Consider the following 7,483-nt stretch of genomic DNA (forward strand, 5'->3'; position numbering starts at 1 on the left):
CATGGTTGGTTGACCTTCTCTTTACCCTTACCTGCACCACAGAGCATCTGTGAGCCGAAGCCCAGCAAGAAAACCCACAAACAGATAACATATGCAACACATATATCAAGCATATAAACAGGCCACCAATGGGCTAAACACATACGGCCTAGCCCTCCCAGGCGTTTACCAAGCACCGGGTTCGTGGACCACGCCATGAGGATATCCCAGGTATCCTTTTAGGGACTCGCCCTGGCAACTCGCACTCCATGTGCTCAATGCTGCTCCCAGCCCCTTGCCGTTCTCGGCCTTGCACTCAATGTGCCCAACGTCGTTCCCGGCCCTTCGCCGTTCTCGGCCTACACCGTTCCCGGCTCTTGCCGATCATTCACATAATAACATACATAGTATAACAAGCAAGTACATAATTCTAGCATAATCAGTTAAAGGGCTACGCCCTGCAGTTCTAACATATTGGGCTCGGCCCTGCATATCAATTCTATTCAAACACAATGGGCTCAGCCCTGCACACAAGCTCTATGGGAACAAGGATTTTCTTACCTGAGTCCCGAGCTTTCCGAGCACCAATGCCCCGAGCACAGTCCTCTACTTGAGCCTCGTCGAAACCCTAGTCACAACACATTAACAATATCCATCCATCAAATTCTAATCCAATAAATAACTCCGAGCCATAACCCTAACCTCTGGAACCTTGAATTCTATCAATCCGGGTGATAGAATCCAACCCGAGCCTTACCCATTGAGTTCCCAAGCCTAAATACCCTTAAAAACACAAATTGGCACTAAGAGTCGCGGCCCCACCCTCAAGAGCCGCGGCTAGCCTCAAAACAGAGGCTAGCATACCCCTGCAACATACACGGGCCGCGGCGCGCGCACCAAGCGCCGCGGCGCGCATGAGCTTCCTGGCCACCCTCGGCCGCACGCGCACACAGGGCGCGACCCTCATCACCGAACCCAGATTTTCTCACCATTTTTCCACACCTTTCCTCAAGCCAATTCACCCAAAACTCATCTATCAAACCCAGATAATTAACACATATATTCCAGCTCAATAACAACTCAGTAACAACATCAAAACCCATCAAAATCTGCTCCAAAACCCAACTAAGATACCCAAACACAGATCAAGCTTAACCAACATGCATACTCTAACAAACCAGCAACAATTCTCAACATAATCCCCATAATTAGAGCTTACCTTGCTGAATTAAGCTTCAGATCCAGTTCCCTATGCTTAAATCTTCAAGCTTCAAGCTCCCTTAAATCCCCCAGCTGAAATCCCTTAGCTTTAAGTTAGTTTCCCTTAAGTTTCCCTTTGAGTTTTCCTTAGAGAGTGAAGGAGAGAAGAAGATGATATCTATCTCAGATAAGAAAGAATGTGTATGTCGGTTTCCCTAAAGTTCTAAGTAATTCCTCCTTTTTGTTTTACTTAACTTAAGTCTAAAGGGTTACCTCAAGGCTCGGGGTACTAAAACGTCCCCAAGGGCAAAATGGTAAATTTCCCCAATATTCCCGCCTAGGTATTCTATTCTCAAATATATCTCCAAATATTTATTTTTCATGTCCCGATAACCCCATAACACACCTAGTACCCAAATTACCCCTCGACTCGCCTCGAGTCGGAATCTCAACCCCGTTGTGACTCTCTGGCTAACCGCTCCCCAGGACTGTCTCGGATCGTGCTGCACAGACATATCACATATATATAATATTTATCACATTTATCACACTTATGCCCCTAATATCCAGACGGGGCCCACATGCACATTTAACTCAATTAAACATGCATCATTATCATATACTCACATAAATCCACGTATAAACATATTAAATCATTTATTGCCCTCCAGGCACACTAATCAAAGCCCTAAGCCCGATTAGCAAATTCGGGTCGTTACACGTAATCGTTGTAAGATCAGCTCCAAGTGCTTTGCCTGTTCTTCCTGGTATCACGAGTATACGAGTATATTGTCTATGAACATGTTCACAAATTTTTCTAGATACTCACTCAATACCCTATGCATAAGATCCATGAATGTCGCGGGCGCATTGGTGAGTCCAAAAGACATCACCATAAACTCGTAGTGGTCATACTGAGTTCGGAATGCGGTCTTGGGAATATCTAATTCCTTGACCTTCAACTGGTGGTAGTCGGATCTCAAATCGATCTTCGAGAATACTGATGCTCCCTGTAGTTGCTCGAATAGATCATCGATTCTAGGCATTGGTATCGGTTCTTGATCGTCACTTTGTTGAGTTCGCGGTATGATTGCAAAAATATATATACGCAAGTGCACGCAATCAATTCAAGTAATATAGATGATAAAAAGAGTATCGTTCCCACGAAGACTATTTTCCAATTACCACTAATTTCTCTTTTACTTTCTATTTGGCAACAAAAGTTTAGATGAATGAAATTAATTTTAAAATTAAAAATAACTAAGAACAGAATCACTAATTACAAGATGAAAATCAATATTAAAAAGACCTAGGGTGTTGATTTCATCAACTTTTCATTCTACTAATTTTATTAATCAATTCTAAAATTCTTTCCGTCTATTCTAATAGCAGGTTAACATAAATCGATTCCTATTCTTTTTCAAGATATAAGATCTCATCCTATATGCAGGTTTTCTACATCTATGTGATAAACTTAAACATATACCAGACATTAAGCATGGAAACCTAATTACTACACAAGTCATACAGGTACTTTCGTCCAATAGGCAACCTATGTCTATATAATGATAGCACATTCAATTCTCATCTTTCGAATTTTGAATCAAAATCATAAATCAAGCAAATATTGATCAAGTATTTACTAACATTAAACACACATTATATAGATTAGAATAGAGAAGAAAAATCAATAGAACATCATAATTAAATTAGATAGATTTCCAAGTGACTACATTAAACCCTAGATAAAATTGTTTAGTTCATATCAGACATGACTAAATCAACAAAATAATAATTCAAAAACATAAGATTCACAAACTTAAAGAAGAAAGAAAAAATATAAAAATGCAGAATCACTAGTCTAAGAATCAAAATTAGTCTCTAAAAAATGTAATTAAAATCTGACCTAATAACCTAATTAAACCCTAAATACGAATTTATAGTAAAAAAAATACAAGAGTTGTGTTTTTCATATGCGGGCCACGACTTGGCCTTCTCTGGCTCGCGGCCCGTGTCAATTTTTGAGCCATTTTGCTGCTATGATAGTCTTCAGGCGCCACGACTCAAATCATCAAGTCACGGCACGTGTCCATTTTTTTCCTTGCTTAGCCTCTGAATTTGCCTTGAGTTGCGACTCTAATTGCCTCCCTAATCCATGCGTTTCTGACTTGCCTTGAGTCACGACTTATAAGCCCAAGTCGCAGCTCCAATTCCATTTTTTCTCAAATTTCTTCTTTCAACTCTTCTCTTCATCAAAAACTGACTTTTAATCATCCTTAGCATCATTTTGAGTCCAACAACCGCCAAGAGCATCGTTTTCCCACCATTTTCACTTCTTTTTACATTTTTCTCGTGATTCACCTCACCAACCTACAACCAAGACAAACAAAAGCGTAATCTTGCACAAAACACACATAAAGACTCAAGATTACCACAAAAACACATTCTAAAATGACACTAAAATGAAGTTATCACTGTAGTCTATACACATTCTCATGGAGACGTCTTTCTTTTTCACGAATAGTACCAGGTCTCCCGAAGGAGAATGACTTGGTCATAAAAATCATTTATCCAAGTAGTCTTGTAATTGCGCTTGCAGTTCTTTGAGCTCCACCGGTGCCATCCGGTACAGTGCCTTTGAAATAGGTGTGGTTCTTGGAATTAACTCAACTTCCCGGACTGGGGGTATCCCTAGAAGATCCTCAGGAAATACGTCCAGAAATTTGCGCACCACTATTACCTTAGTTGGTTGTAGCTTAGACTCTCTATCCTTGTATAATACATCCTCTAGGTAGCCGATACATCCATCATCCAGTAATTTCCTAGCCTTCAAGGTGGAGATCATAGCGAAATTCTTCTCTCAAGCTGTGCCTTGGAACACAAATGGTTCTTCCCCAGGTGGATTAAAAGTCACCATTCTTCGTTTGCAATTCACCACCGCCCCATATTTGGTTAGCCAATCCATACTCAAAATAATATCGCACTCATGTAAATATAAAACTAGCAAATCCACGGTCAACTCCCGACCTTCTACCCAAACTGGTATGGCTCTAACCCAAGACTGTACCATCAAATCCTCCCCCAAAGGTAAGGATACTCCACATACATTTTCTATAGGCTTAGGCTTCATATCTATCTTATCAACATAAGATACAACAATAAAAGAATGGGATGCACCAGTGTCCATCAATACATATATTGAGTTATTAGCCACAGGAAGCTAACCTGACACCATGTCAGAAGTTCCAACTCTTTTATCACCCTGGGTGAGTGCATAAACTCGCGGTGCAGTTCCTATTGGATTTGTTTGGTCATTTCCTCCCTTCTAACCATGAGACGGCAGTGCCTAGAGAAATGACCCGGCTTTCTACAAGTGAAGCAGTTGTTGTTGTTGCACTCGCCTTGGTGGCGCCGATTGCATTTGTTACATTGCGACAAATAGTTATTTTATCTCCTTGGATCCTTGTTGAAGTTTGAACTTCAGCTTAGTGGATCCATTCTTCGTTTATTATTTCCACCATTGGGAAACTGAGAGTTTCCTGAAGTATTAGTCTTCCCAAAACTTCTATTGCCTCTATATGCAAACCTTTTAGAAGGGCCGCTCTGGCTACTAGAGTACCTTCCCCGGTAATTGGAGACATGTGCTCGTTCTTCAACCCTGTAGGGCTCTTTCTTCTCTTGTACCAGCCATGACTCTTGGTGAATTGTTCGCTCCACGACTTCATCATAAGTACTCGGGCTGGTCTTCACGGTTGGCTTCAATGTTTAAGATTCAGAGCAAACCTTGAGAGTTGGTCAAACTTGCGCATGTACTCTTGCACGCTAGATGACCTTTGGTGTAATGCCCCGATTAATTCTAGACTTCAGACCATTAAAAACTACTAAACATAACTACTATTTTGAATGCATATATAAGAAATAACATAACTTTATTTAAAACCCAAAATATTGTGCCAAATACAAAGTAGGTATGAAATATAAAATATGGTATGGGTACCCATTGTTTAGTACATAAAAACATAAAACATAAACTTAAATCAATTGTTAAAAACTAAGTGTGGAAATACATAAAAACATAAATCAAAAGACTTAAAACAATGTTATCCTCGATCTTCCATCAGTCCATTCATCCTCAACACACATGCCAAGCTGCCACGAATCTTTCCCGCCTTTCATGTTCATTTTCCTACATCAAGCTAAAAAGAAAGGAATGAGCCTAATGTCCAGCAAGGAAAATCTACTAACAACATATATCATAAATCATAAACATAAGACTACACCATAAACATATGACTATAAAAACGTATATCATATAGGAATTCAATATTAATGGCCATTAACTCATTACCGTAGCATGTGATAAAACCATCTAGATCCTCAGTCTACTAATCGAGGTAGGTTAGATCACAAGGTAGTATATGATAACCCATCTGGGTCCTCAGTCTACTAATCGAGGTAGGTTAGATCACAAGGTAGTATATGATAACCCATCTGGGTCCTCAGTCTACTAATCGAGGTAGGTTAGATCACAAGGTAGTATATGATAACCCATCTAGGTCCTCAGTCTACTAATCGAGGTAGGGTAAATCATAACTCTAAACCATGATAATGATAAAAAAATATTGGGGTTTGTTATCTAAGCAACTATAAGCCCCAAGCGACTAAAAACATATTCATACATATACATATCATAACATAAACATATAAACACATATAATCTAACCTATTTTCCTTACCAAAAACTGGGATATGGAGACAAGAACGGGATTTTAGAACACTCCTAAAATCAACAGTAAGAATCGTGAGCTTCTAAAGAAAAGAGATGAAAAAGAGAACTAAACCATCCAAGTAGAAACTTACCAAAAACCTTAATGTTCAAGGAACTTATACACCTAACCAAGAATCATAAACAAGAGAGGATCTAAAAGAAAATGGAAAAAAGAACTATGAAGAACTGAACTTAAGGATAGGAATACCTTGAATGATCTTATGACTTGATCTATACCTCGATACCGAAATAAATCTATATCTTACTTCCTAAGTGTTTAGAAAAGCTTAGATTGGAAAAGCTTTTATCCCAAAACCCAAGTGTTTCTCTCTATAGTAAACTTAGCAGCTTGGAGGCTCTGAAGAATGCTTGAATGATGAATGAAATGGCTGAGTACTAGGTCCTATTTATAGAGTTCATGGAGTGAAACAAACCCCTTTTATAATGAATATAAAATGAAAAAGATTTGAATTTTCGTTCAGCAAATGCCCAGAACTTGGCCAAAATCGTTCAAGGGCAGGTCTAAGGTTGTTTTTAAATTTAAATCCTCAAGATTCCAAAAATCACTCCCAGGGGTGATATATCGCCTACACTGGGTGATATATCGCCTAGACCTATATCCCGAGCCCTGTTCGTTCGTTCGCTCGTGCAAAGTTGACGTGTTTTCCGTATCTCCCATAGGCGATATATCAGCCCATATAGCTACGATATATCGACATACGTTGATATATCAAACACGTATTTGCACTTTTTCAGCATATTTTGAATTGATTAAATAGCTTTGACTGAGTCAAAATGTGATCCTAACAGTTGCTGGAAGGTTCTAGAGAATCTAGATCTTTCTTTTAATTAAACTATTCATAAAAAATACTTAAATCCTTAATAAACATGATTATGAAAAGTGTCACATTCTTAATAATTCTATCCAAACCTTAGGTTATAATAATTCATATTTCTAGGACCAACAATATTAATCAAACCTTATGTTATAAGTAATATCTATACTATAGGTTAAACTTACAAAATTCATAACTGTTGCTATGAGTTTCCAACTAAGTTCTGGCTTGAACAAAAATCCACTGAAACTAACATACTACAAACTACTACTGACTACTACTATTATCTAGCTAAGTAAAAATTATGGGACACTACAATTCTCCCTTACTTAAAAGAATTTCATCCTCAAAATTTACTTACAAACAATTCTGGATACCGCGCTAAGATGTCTTCCTCCAACTCCCATGTTGCCTCCTGTTCTGAACTATTACTCCATAAGACCTTGACTATCGGAATACTCTTAGACTATAATTCCTTCATCCCTCTATATAGGATGTTAACTGGTCGTTCCTCGTAACTCAAGTCTTTCTGGAGTGCTATCATATCGTACTTGAGGACGTGAGATGGGCCTGACACATATCTACGCAACATCCAGATGTGAAACACATTGTGGCTATTTGCTAGAGCTGGCAGTAGGGCTAATCTATATGCAATTGTTCTCACCTTGTCCAATATCTCAAAAGGACCTATAAACCGGGG

This window comes from Humulus lupulus, chromosome 4, assembly GCF_963169125.1.
Source record: "Humulus lupulus chromosome 4, drHumLupu1.1, whole genome shotgun sequence".
Lineage (NCBI taxonomy): Eukaryota > Viridiplantae > Streptophyta > Magnoliopsida > Rosales > Cannabaceae > Humulus > Humulus lupulus.